This window comes from Phocoena sinus, chromosome 15 (assembly GCF_008692025.1).
Source record: "Phocoena sinus isolate mPhoSin1 chromosome 15, mPhoSin1.pri, whole genome shotgun sequence".
NCBI classification, from domain to species: domain Eukaryota; kingdom Metazoa; phylum Chordata; class Mammalia; order Artiodactyla; family Phocoenidae; genus Phocoena; species Phocoena sinus.
The window spans coordinates 80,862,315-80,872,935 of record NC_045777.1 but is presented as its reverse complement, the minus strand read 5'-3'; the positions used below and the strand labels follow the sequence as shown (position 1 = coordinate 80,872,935).

The window sequence follows — 10,621 nt, the reverse complement described above, 5'->3', positions numbered from 1 at the left end:
CTCCCAACCTAACTCCTTATCCCTAGCCTAGGATTCTGAGTCTCCTAGAAGACGTCCTTGCTCACCACTATGTCCGTTCCCTAGTTGAGGGAGAAGAGATTCAGGTCGTGTGCATTTCTGGCTCCTGGCTTTGCATAGAGAAGACAGGAAGAAAAGTTTGAGAAAAAAGGGACAGGTGGAGAAGGGACAAAGAATGGAGAAAGTGGGGAGTGGCCACAACTCATGGCACCCTATTCCTAAGAGGATATGCAATGTCACAAAGGCTGGCTGGAGAGTAACTAAAGGGCTTAGTTTTGCACCAGTTTAGTTCTAGCTGCCATACATTTCTTCCAGCTAGTACGTGGGGCTCATAAAATCCTGCTGCATGGGACTGGCTTCCTTCTCTAGAATTCATCCAACCCAACCCACCCCTTGCCCATTCCAACTTGCTGCTCCTTCCGTGTGCCTTCTGTGGCCCTTGCTTAGGCTCTGCATCCCAGGGACTCATACCCCCCTACCACTGTCCCACTGATTTGTTCTAAAATTCATCATTCAGCCCCATTTTAGAAGATGACCCCCATTTTAGAAGACATGCCCATACGCCTGAACTTTCCTGAATCTTTCCTTCCTTGTCGGTGCCCTGTAGGCCCTGGGACTCGGAACTAAGTGCTAAGGTTGCTAGCCTATGTAGGCCGTGACCAATCTTGACTTGCATTTCCTACCACACAAGTAAGATTTCCAATGTCTAAACTTGGGCTGATTTTCCATTTGGAGCTACACCAAGAGCCATGGGGCTCTAAGGGATTGCTGACAGAGAGGTTCAGAGGAGTGCTGTACCGGTTAAGAATGGCAAAGGCTGCAAATAGCAGAAATCAGCTTAGGAAATAAAGACATTCAATTCAGCGATCAACAAGACTGGAAGTAGGTGGTTCCAGGATACGTATAGTGGCTCAACGGTATCATCAAGGACCCAGGGTTTTTTTGTCTGTCTACTCGGCCAACCTTGGTATGTTGGCTTTTTCCCTTGGTTTTGTCGCCTCCTGGTCTCAAGATGGCTGCTACAGCTCCAAGTATCACGTCTCAGACATCCCTGTTCAAAGCAGGAAGACGGGACAGGCCTCTTCACTCTCTCTTCTTTAATCAGAAAGCAGTATCTTCCCAGAAGTTCCCCCAGCCATTTCCCTGTAAGTTTTGTTGGCAGAACTAAGTCATGTGCCCACTTCTAAGCCAACAGACAGCAAAGGGAAGAAGTTACGAGCTTGCTGCAGTGCAACACATGGGTTGGGGAGCGGGGCAGGGCAGGCCTGGTGAGCCCGGGCAGCAGGGCGGCTCCAGGGCTGGCTCCTCTCTCTGCCTTTTTCACGGAGCCCCAGCTCTGCTCAGGTTATCCCCTCCTTTATCTTCTTCCACAAGAGGCTCATTCTTCCCCCAACTCTAATCGCGTTTTCTCCCTGTCACAGCTTGTTTTGCTTTTCTTCAGTCTCCAGTTTTCCTCCTCAGTGTAATTCTGGCCAGCACATGGCCCTACTTGCCCTCATGACATCGTGTCACACACTGCTGTGGATACGGTCTGATTTGGGGGTTCAAATGTCCTAAAAGGGGAAACTGCCTGGCCTGACTGGCTTCCTTTACGTTTTTGAGTCGGGCAACTTCAAAAGTTGTTGGCCAGCCTATAGAGATCCTGGTCCCCTGACCTGCCTGTGTGTGTGGTGTGGGGAGGGTGACAGAGGTGGGGTCGTGTGATACAACACATCCACCTGGCGGGGGGCTGAATGAGGCCGCTCCCCACAGGAGGGGCTGTGTGTGTGTGGGGGGGGCAGGTGTAATGGAGTGGAGAAGAGCAGAGATAGTGGGTTCCTGGAGCCTAGGGAAACAAGATAAGAAGATCAGGCCACTCTACACAGAGAGACGCCACAAGGCAGAACACGGAGGCACCAGGCACAGGAGGGGAAAAGCCATTTTTGGACATTTCAGCCCCATTTTAGTGGATGCCATGTGGAGAAGAGGAGAGGAACCTGGCTGGCAGACCGAACCAAGGCCCTTGACTTACGGCCGCAGTTGAACCTGCCCAGGCGAATCCAGATGTTCGGGTCACCCTATTTAAGGTCCAGACATGGTGGAGCAGAAATAAGATGTTCCTGCTTCGCTCCGCCTGTTACCTGACTTACAGAATTGAGAGCATAAGTCACAGATTCTTGAGTCTGCCACCACCTGGAATCTCTCCAAACTCCTACCGCAGAAATTCCAGTGACTGCTAGTAGGAAGCCGGGCATTCTCATGAACATGGCTTTAATAGGGCTTGGAAGCATTTGGTACATTACTGGACTTGTATCTTAGAAACCCTTTTGTGGCTTTGACAGGCCACAGAAGAGACCGACTGGTGAAGCAGGACTAATTCAAGATGACCATGTAAAAAAAAAAAAAAAAAAAATGACCATGTAATGGACAGAAGATGGACCGGTGATTCCAGCAAAGGGAATTAAAAAGTCCGCAATGGGAAAACGAGAACTTTGAAGATCATGGATAATGGGCCAGACCTGGATTTGAACCTTTGCTCCTTTACTTCTTAGTTGCATGACCTTAGGCAAGTTATGTCACCTCTCCAGGAGATAGTTTCTTCATTTGTAATCTGAGGACAGAAACGTCCCATTTCAAGGGTTGCTGGGAGGATTAAATGAGACGCTGCGCCTGAGGCACTAAATGCACGCGAGTTACTGCCACAGTCAGAGCCTCTCGCGCGCCCGGTGAGTGGGGCTGAGCCCCAGAGGGAGAGCCCGCTTGCCGGTCCCCATCGAAAGAGCTGGCGTGGCGGTTCTGACGGGGAGCTCCGCTGGGGCCCCTCGTGGTGGGGAGTGGCGCTGGGGGGTTAGTTTACATACCATAAAGCACTTTACAGCTTTCCTTCTAGCTTCTTGAGCTCCTAGAAGCCTTTGGAACAGCCTTCGCCAGCTCCCCAGGAGTCAGAGTCCCCTAGTCTCTCCGGGCTTAGAGTCCGTGTCCCTCCAGGCCCCTGCTCTCCCAACAGCCTTACCTCGATGAGTCATTTCAGTCTCCTCTACCTGTTTCTATCATTTCTTACTCGATTTGGTCTTGCGATAGTCCTTAGAGGAGTGATTTGAGAGGGTGTTCTGGAGATCCAGTGTAAATGACGTTCCAGCTATGCACTTCCAAGTCAGGAGCACGAAAACCCAGTGAGGAGCTGTCCTCCTGCCCAGAGACAGCGGCGTGCGTGAGCTCGTAAGCCTCGGGTAAGCAGGCAGAGAGGCAGCTGGCAAGGGCCCTCCCTTTCTCTCCTTATTGCTCCACAATCTGCTCACATCTCCACCAGGTTCAAGGTTCAGCTGTTTAGAAGCAGCCTTCACTTTCTAGGAAATGCAGTTCTTATGGGCAGTGAACACTAGGGACTAACTCTTATCAACCCCACCGCGAACATTTCTAACTTACTAGCTTTTAAAGAAATTTAGAAGAGAGCGCCACGGCTATATACATCCCTGGATATATACACAGAATCTGTCCCCGTTTTTGGTAGGGGAGATAGAGATTTTGCAGCTAACAAAAGACAAGGGATGTTCCTGCATTTTGCGCTTGGGACCCAGAACTTCGCCGTATACGAAAGGATGATGTACTCGTGGCGGGGGTGGCACAGGTGGGACGTTTCAGTACAGTTGTTAACATCGTTCTCCTGGTTACCTCCACGCTGGTAACCTTGGTTGCTGGTAACTACAGAAGCACTCAGTGCCAGGTGTTAAGTGAGGCACTGTGAATACAGAGATGCTTCAGACATAGGCCTTGTTCTCAAAGAGCTCCAACTTCATGTTGAGGGTGGACCCTGAGCCAGCCATCCTTATCCAGGACATGGGCGAGTGCTCCAACATCCTGGTTTCTTGTTTGTTCCCTGCCTCCCCCTCTCAAGGTCACTCCCAAGGTTAGTGCAGTGCATGGCAGCCAGCAATGCCTCCCAGGCAGAGCTGAGGCAATGGGGACCAAGCATCTGCCACCTCATGGACATCAGGGCTAATCTGGCTTCCAGGTCGGGAGGAAGGTGTGGCAATAAGGACAAGTTGACCTTCCTCCTGCGTGACCTGGAGGAGAATGGCCGACAACCATCCCAGAGAAGGCAGGCTATGTCTTCAGTCAAGGGTAAGCGCATCTCCATCTGAGATGGCCCTGAACCACAGATCCATCTCTCTGCGTCCACTACGGTGTCCACAGCTGCATACAGTCGCCAATCCCCAAGTCGTCCGAGTCCCTTGGTGCTCAGAGGTGCCGTGGAGAATACAAAGGACAAGATGTGCTTCTTCCTTGAAGAGCTTTCTGTCTGTCCGAGAAGAAAAAGGCGTGAGAAGGCCACGAAGGACCAGAGCATTACTGGGGTGCTAGACGGGGCTCAGGGGCAGTGGATCTGGTGAGCACAGGGCAGGCTGGGAGCCCAACTGCAGGCGTGCAGGGTCCCAGGAAGGCTTCATGAAAGAGGTGAGCTTTGGGCCGGGCTTGAAGGGTGGGCAGCATTCGGAGGGATGGTGGTGGTGGCTACATTCCTGGGGGAGCTGCACGTGAGCCATGACCATGGGTGCTCAGACATGGTTCCCTCATCACCCCCTTGTGAAACAGAGGATTCAGCCAGTGGTTCCTCTTCTCGCTGCTGTAATCACAACAGCCAGAGGCTAGAGGGTTCGTGCAGGCACGGAGCTTTGCGTGGCCAAAGTGGGGGCCTGTGACACTCATTTCCTACGGTGTCATCACAGCGTGAGGCCAGGGACAAGGACATGCTGTCAACACCTGTGCTCAGCCTTTCTGCCAAAGCAGCACGGCGGGGGCCATCCTGGGGGCCCGCTGCTCCCCAGAGGCCAGGATCTGGAGCCTTTATGCTGAAGGTATTATTTTGGGAAACCACAGACTCTAAGCCCAAACCTCGCTCCACCGGCATGACACACGTGGCCAAACACTTGGACCGGATTCTGGCAGAAGATCAAAGAATTCATTCAGCAGAGGAAATCTTTGGATATTCTGAATAAGGGGAAATTTCCATTCATCTCGTAACTCATACTAGAGAGATTCCCTATGAATGGCGCCAATGTAGGAGAATCCTCCGAGCGAGGCAGCCGCTATCACAGTTGAGAACTCACAGGGGGAGGGCTGGGGGCACGGGAAGCAAAGACAGCGCAAACAAAGAGCTCAGCCTGGAGCCCGTCACACGGGAGAAAACCTATATCCTCATGAGCACAACGGCGCTCCGAGAAAACACAACCCTCACCCAACAATGGCTAAGCCCTTCTGCAGATTCATTCGTGCAATGAATCAGGGGTGGTGATCATGTCAAGAGAACTCAGCCCTCATTCATCACCCGAAGGTTCCAGCTGGAGAGAGGGCAGATGCTCGTCATAAATGAGGGGGGGCTCGGGGGTTCCCCGGCCTCAGGAAACACGGAGACCATGCAGGGCCCCAGGAGGACTGTCAGAGGGGCCTCAGAGCACACGTCGTATCAAATGGTCATGGAAGAGGAAAACATGATGAAAGGGCAAATTTAGAAAACGATTTTGTTGGAACTTGCACTTTTAGCACCTATAACGGGACGACAGACTTGGGCTGGAAGGGACGCAGACACCCCCTGGGAGAGAGTCTGCTCTGGGGACACGGTCGTTCGCTTGCAGCACGTGGGGTCCACTTGCCCAGGGACCTAGTGCTGTGCAGGAGAGAAGAAGCCAGGCTCCGGAGCGCTCAGGAGTTTCCTTTTCCACAGGGCCTCGATGTTGATGTTTCTTCATGGTCCCTCCTCCTTCCTCTCCCCTCAGTAAAGTCCTGGCCTTGTGTCTGCCACGTGCCCAGGGGGCAGGAGGCCATCTGCCCACCAAGAGGGTGGTGACCACCATTACACCTGACAACTTGCGAACACGCCGCAAGGGATGTGACCTGTCCCTTCATTCATTCATTCATTCAACAAACATCTTTCAAGCATCTCCTCTACTCTGTAGCTGGCACATTGTGCTGGGACAAAGGACAGGGGAAAAGGAGGTGTCAGCCACAAGTGGCTCGGGTCACCCTGGGGAAGAGAGAGGGGAATCAGGAAACCAGGAGCACCTTCGAGACTGCGGGGGTGTCTGTGTCCCTCGTTTCAGAGGGGGGCTTTGGAGAGAGCGCTGGGGAGGGAGGCGGAAGAACTCTGATCTAATGAGTGCCTCCCAGGTGACAGGCTAGCGTGTGCTGTCTCCGAGCCCCCTGCGTGCGTGGCATCCATGGTCTCCACCTTGTAAATAAAGAAAATTAGAGGCATGCACAGCTGCCAAGCGGCACAGCTGGTCCAGGTCTGTCTCACTCCTGATCCCAAAGTCTTCCCATCACCACAGGGAGAGAATGGGTCCTTTAGTGCCACCGTTCCTTGGGCGATGTTGCCAGAGGTCTTGGGGACAGTGGGAGGCCCCTGGTGAAGCGGGAGGAAAGGGGATGGAAGGTGAGAAGGGGACTGGCTTTGGTAGACTCTACTTTAGGGAGCAGAGAGAGGCACACTCATTCATTCACTCCTCCCTTTATCCACTAGGCAAATCTCTACGGAGCCCTATGGAGGGCCAGGCGCTGTGCTTCAGTGCTGGGGGTGTGAGTGAGGAAGATGGACACGGGACTTCTATTCTAGAAGGAGGTGGGCGATCCAGGAGGCTATGCGTTTTGAAGGGGAAGCCAGGGGAGAACCCTAACCTCGACCTGCACCGCTAAGGCTGACTTCTGGGAAGGGCTGACGCGTCAGGTAAGAGCTGAAAGAGTAAGCATCAGCCTGGTGTGTGCTGGGAAGCGCCTTCCAGAGAGAACCGCGCCGGCAGGGCTGTGGGTGACGGCAGGGCCGTGGGTGACGGCAGGGCGGGAGGAGCCAGAGCCGAAAGAGGGCCAGTGTCACATACATGAGGAAACCAGTGCAGACACGGAGGGACGCGAGGAGGGCCCAGGTCACCCAGGGCCCTTAGAAGGAGCCCAGACTGGACCCTGAGAAAAACGGGAAGCGCTGAAGAATGTTAATCGCGGGGAGGCCACGAGCGGTCTGCAGTTTATCCCTTCCCTCGGAAGCCCAGGGCTGCAACTGCGAGGAGAGAGTTGTCCGAGGATTCGTCTAACTAGGGCAGATGTGGTCAGAGAGCGTGTGAGTTGTGTCGTTTTTCCTCGTGAACCAAGGAGGTTTCCAACAGGTGCAGTGAGCCGAGTGAGCAACAAAGCTAGGGCCGAGTGCGGGTGGCTTGATCCCAAGGAGGAAACCTCTGGTGCGTGAAGGGCAGACCCGAAGGTCCCCCAACGAGAGCTTTGGGATGGACGTGCGTGGGCAGGCACCCCCCTCTTGTGGCCCAAAGAGGTACTGCACCCGTGTTCCCAAACAGGCCGGACTCTAGGTTCTCGCTGGGCTGGGGAAGCCCAGTGAAATGAAGCTGGGGCTGCAAGGAGCAGTGGACCCCAGGAGGTTCCCACCTGTTTTTTGGTTTGTTTTTTGAGAAACCTGAACAGTGGAGAAAATGTATATATATGCTTAGAAAGAAAATGCTAGAAAGACACTCAGTGTTACCAGTGATTCTGGTATAGGCTCTGGAATAGGTGACTAAATTTTTCATCGCATTTATACGTATCTTAAAACTTGGTCACGTATTACTTTTGTTGATAAGAGGAAAAAATGTATGATTATTTTTTTTTAAAAAGAGCAGAAGTGACAGAAAAGTGCCCCAAGGGGGTACTGAAGCGGAGGCCAGGTGGCTAGTGTGAGAGCTGAGTGGCTTGGTGAGGGCTGCTGCCCGGGCAGCCCTGGGCATTTCACACCTGCGGAGCACAAGCCACGCTGAGAAGGTCCGTGCTGGGGACCAGGCTTCCTGGAGGCTGCCCTCCTGTACATTTCTCTCTAGCTGCGTCCTTCAGCTCACACGCACCCAGCCTCGGGGTCCCTGCCCCTCTGCCTTTCTCTCACGTGCTCATCCTTCTCCCATCAGAGTAGCACCCTCCTGACCTGGTCTCGCAGTGGCCCCAACCGCCAGGTGCTGGGTGACCTGGGAGTGTATTCCACACGCTCACACTGGAGGGTTCTCTTCTGCGTGGTCTCTGATTTGTAATGAGGGCTGGGTCTGCTCAGAAACTGCAGCCATGCGTGTTCCATCCATGGGGTCTCTGCCTGGACAGCTTTTCCGGCTACGGACAAGTAGCTCACCTGGCCGGCAGTTCTGGTCACTCTGGTCACCTTCCCAGCTTCTCTCTTCTCTCTCCTGCTTGAAACTCTTCTCTGGGGCAGGGCAGCTCCTCGGCCTCCCCTCTGGAAAGTTCCCTGATGCTGGTCTAAGGGACTGGATCTGGAGGGCCAAGGACACAGCCCCCATCATTGCTAGGGTCATTCCTGACTGGAGAAGTTTCCAAGGAGGCTCACTTGTGCCGTGGGAGGGTTACATTTCAAAGAAACTCCTCATGAGCTTAATTTCAGAAACGTTCTGAAATACATAAAGTATGTTTTTTAAAAAATCAAATAGGGCTTCCCTGGTGGTGCGGTGGTTGACAGTCCGCCTGCTGATGCAGGGGACACAGGTTCGTGCCCCAGTCTGGGAAGATCCCACATGCCGCGGAGCAACTAGGCCCGTGAGCCATGGCCACTGAGCCTGTGCGTCCAGATCCTGTGCTCCGCAACGGGAGAGGCCACAACAGTGAGAGGCCCGCATACCACAAAAAAAAAAAAAAAAAAAATCAAATAAAACCCCTTCATTATAGAAATTTTCAATCCCACTAAAGAGAATATAATAATACAACGAACTCTCATGTTCCCATCACCTAACCTCTATAGCTATTCATTTACTGCCATTCCTGTTTCCACCACACCTCGCCACATGTGTGTGTATGTGTCTGTCGAGTATTTTAAAGTAAATCTCAGTGTATCTTTTTTCTGATAGGTAACTCAGTATGTATCTCTAGATAATTAAATTACACTTGACGTTTTGGGGGAATATGTATGATAACAGGATAGTTTAGTGGTCTCCTGTACCCATCTCCACCTCCAGTAGACACCCAGCCACTCTCCTTTCATCTGCTCTCCCCTCTCCCACCACAATGGATATTTTTCAAGCAAATCTCAGACATCATTTCACCCATAAAATCGGCAATATGTGTCTCTAAAACGCTTTTCCTTTTTAAAGGATAACCCCAATATCATCACAACTAAAAATTTTAAACAGTAATTCCTTAATATCGTCCATGTTCACATTTTCCTGATTTTAAAAAATTTCACAGGGCTTCCCTGGTGGCGCAGTGGTTGAGAGTCCGCCTGCCGATGCAGGGCACACGGGTTTGTGCCCCGGTCCGGGAAGATCCCACATGCCGCGCGGAGCGGCTGGGCCCGTGAGCCATGGCCGCTGAGCCTGCGCCTCTGGAGCGGCCACAACAGTGAGAGGCCCGCGTACTGCAAAAAAAAAAAAAAAAAAACCGCACAATTGGTTGTTAGAATCATAATCCAAATAAGGTCTACAGGTTGCATTTGGTTGATAGTCTCCTCAGGTCCACTTCCTTCTTAAAAAAAAATTTTTTTTTAAATCTAGTAATTTGTTGAAGTATTTCAACAGTTTGTCCTTAGAACGGAATGACACAATGCTCGAGCGCCAGTTCTGTGCCAGGCACTGTGTTTTGTGCTGGAAATAAAGGCGTGGGCAGATCTGGGGCAAATCACTGACTCTCTCTGGGCTTCAGTACCCGCTTCTGTAACAGAAGAGGACTGGACTAGATGCTCTCTAAAGGCTCCACTCTGATTCACTCGGATCCCCATTTCATCACTAGGATCCACTGTGTGAGTCTACGCGAACCGCAGTCAAACTTACTCCCAGGGAACCCTCGCCTTGACCCTACCTCTCTGGGCGGCCGCCCACCTGCCGGGGTGCTCGGAGGTCGAGATAAAGCGGGAGGAGCTCGCCGGGACGCCGGAAAATCGCTCTGACCGCGGAAGCGAACTGTAAAGCCAGAGACCTCGCGCACGGGCCGGCCCCGCCCAACTACACTTCCCACAGCCCTCTGCAGCCAGCCGGTTACCACGGAGACGGGCCGGGATTGTCGGCTCGGAGACTGTCCGTGGCCTGGGCCTCCGGGTGGCCGTACGCAGAACAGCCTCTACCCCCACGGCTTCCAAACGGGCCGGCCACGCGCGCCCGCCACCCAGCCCTTGACTCTGGAGCCCGAGGAGGCAGAGCCATTTGGCTGGGTCTGGGCCGCCGGGAGGAGGCTGAACTACATTTTCCAGGAGCCTCCGGGCACGCTCGCGCGGGGCACAGAAAAGGTAACATCGAGTTGTTGCCAAGGAGACCAGTCCCGGGGTATTTGGGCCCCTGAAGCCCGTGGACAGAGGTGTTGGAGACAAAGAAGAGAGATAGAAGAGAGAATGAGGATGGGAAACTTGTTTATAAAGCAACATAAAGAGTACACTCCCTCCTGTTTAACTTTGTTTCCACCAACGCTCAGGGCCAGCGTGAGCATCGCACAGCCCTCTGGGAAATGCAGATGGCGCTGCCCTAAGGACTATGGGAAATGTAGTGATTAACAGCCACTACCTCGAGCACCTACAGTAAGTGTATGGGATTGAATCCTCCCTGCTTCTCCCTTCTTTTCCACTCACAATGTTTACCTCCCCAATACTTACAGAATCTCTTCCTCT

The 10,621-nt window shown here is 52.9% G+C and overlaps 1 long non-coding RNA gene across 1 annotated transcript; it reads right to left on the bottom strand.

The window, feature by feature from the left end:
- Positions 1-2,316: 2,316 nt before the first annotated feature.
- LOC116739496 lies at positions 2,317-8,485 on the bottom strand. The gene is made up of 2 exons (XR_004345603.1): positions 8,150-8,485; positions 2,317-4,297 (listed from the first exon to the last, which is right to left on the bottom strand). It is a non-coding gene; the product is annotated as an uncharacterized LOC116739496 (long non-coding RNA).
- Between the last annotated feature and the right edge of the window lie 2,136 nt (positions 8,486-10,621).